A 2,190-nucleotide genomic window follows, 5' to 3' on the forward strand; every position below is an offset into this window, starting at 1 on the left:
AAAAGCTCTTCTAGGGCTTCCAAGAGAAAGGACCAGGGTCCTTAAACATACATTAAGAATGACTTGGGACTAGTGGAATTTCCTTTACTAAAATAAAACATTAATGTAAGTATTAAACAAACAAAAGAGAAACCATGATCCAAAACTAAACTCACCAGAAGGAATCACGTATTTACTTTACCAGCCAAACTAGGGAGATATTCTTCCCCTTGAATTTTTGTTTCAGATTCACCTAGAAATCTGACATTCTAAATTTAGACAACAGCTGATCAAGTTTACACCCATACACAAAGCCCTTCCTCACCTCTTTCTGGTCCTGGGTGTTTGACTGCCTTCCCCTCTGATGGCTGCTCTTACAACTGAAAACCCCTGTGGCTCCCCAGTTGAAGAGTCTGTGGAATATACCATAGTAACCAGGGAAAGGGGGTATTCTCAGGGAAGGCTTTGCCCAAACCATTGAAATTATGAGTCCCACACGGAGCACACCCCCTCTACATCATGCTATGTAAGAGAGTCCAAAATGAGTCATAATGGATAGTGGACTTCCTGGGGAACAAGATGGGAGTTATTTTACACCCAGGGCACCCCAGAAAACATGGCTGACAGGCAAAGACATTCACATTACTATACAATAGAAGTTAAAAAGGCTAAAATTTCCTTTGTAAAGCTTTCAGTCTGCTATACTTTTGAGATTAGAATTAATCTCCAGGTCTTGGCTTCATCTGAAATCAAGAAAGTGTTCAAAGCTTCTAGTCCCACTCCTCCAGACAAAAGCTTAAATCTTGCAGATAACTAGTCAAGAAAGAAAAAGAACATATTCTTGTTTAACTTCATGTTCAAAAGTTTCTTTCTCACCAGGCAATGGTGGATCATGTCTTTAATCCCAGCACTTAGGAGGCAGAGGCCCGTAGGAAAAACAACAATATGAACTAACCAGTACCCCCAGAGCTCCCAGGGACAAATCTCCAACCAAAGAGTACACATGGTGGGACTCATGGCTCCAGCAGCATATGTAGCAGAGGATGGCCAAGTCGGTCATCAATGGGAGGAAAGGCCCTGGGTCCTGTGAAAGCTCTATGTAGGGGAATGCCAGGGCAGGGAAGCAGGAGTGGATGGGTGGGTGGGGGAGCACCCTCATAGAAGCAGTGGGAGGGAGGATGGAATAGGGGGGTTCTGGAGGGGAAACCAGTAAAGGGTATAACATTTGAAATGTAAATAAAGAAAATATCCAATAAAAAATGAGAAAATAATTGTTAGAATTTAAACAATGTTGAAACCCTCAGATAAACCCTATATTTGATAGTAATTGGAAACATTTTACTCCCAATTGCAAATTATATTCATATTAAGTAGTTATTTCTAAAATAAAATATGAAAAATCTTTTTAAAAATCATCTTATGAAAAGAACAACTGAATTTGAATGACATTTACAACAGAATAAAGCAAAGACCCCTTGCCCATACTTAACTATCCTTGACAGATTTGAACATTGGTTGAACTTTTCAAACATTCTTTTACACATCCCCTGTGTAGCCTCACATTGTCTAGGAGCTAGAGAATGATGCATTTCAAGGAGAGCTGCTCTACATAGCAAAATCTTCACATATCCTTGAAGAGCAAAAAGTTATTTGTTTAGTTTGCATTTGAGTAAAAGAAAGAGGGGAGGAAGACAAAATATGTAAGAGAACAAAAAATATCTTTGTATGTTAATTCTGTAATTGCACTTTAGGTTACAAAAAGCTTTTGTGTGCCCTCTGAAAGACTAGGGATGAGTAGCAAATGTTTAGTTTTCGTTTTCCCTGAAGGACTGAGATATTAGAGAGAGGGAAAGAGAAAAAGAAAAGAACTTCCCGTATCTGCAATGGTTCCTATCTAATGGTATGGCATCTACCACATTCATAGCAAGCCATGTGTCTAGAGAGCACAGTATTACACACCACATAGAGGAGTATGGCTACCTCAGTATCTTCCCCATATCTGTTCTACCCTGGTTTACCTTTACATCTCTTGGGTCTCTACTTGGGCACCAAATGTTGCGTGTCTTTTCTGGGAAGGCATAACATTAAAATATACTCCCAAATGGGAATTATACCCACAGCCCCCAAATTGGCCCATACAAGTTCCTCTTAATAAGTAAAAATAGTTTGTTAGTGCTTTTTTTAAAATGGGAAGTGGCAGGCTATGGATAA

At 39.5% G+C, this 2,190-nt stretch overlaps 1 protein-coding gene across 2 annotated transcripts in view; it reads right to left on the reverse strand.

Moving 5' to 3' along the window:
* Window positions 1–352, reverse strand: part of LOC116094600 (T-complex protein 11 X-linked protein 2-like) — a 31,427-nt gene extending 31,075 nt beyond the window's left edge. For both annotated transcript variants that reach the window (XM_031376228.1, XM_031376227.1), the window contains exon 1: window positions 305–352. The gene's annotated coding sequence lies outside the window, so the exon portion shown is untranslated. The remainder of the gene's footprint in view (window positions 1–304) is intronic.
* Between the last annotated feature and the right edge of the window lie 1,838 nt (window positions 353–2,190).

Source organism: Mastomys coucha, chromosome X (genome assembly GCF_008632895.1).
Source record: "Mastomys coucha isolate ucsf_1 chromosome X, UCSF_Mcou_1, whole genome shotgun sequence".
In the NCBI taxonomy this organism is placed as follows: domain Eukaryota; kingdom Metazoa; phylum Chordata; class Mammalia; order Rodentia; family Muridae; genus Mastomys; species Mastomys coucha.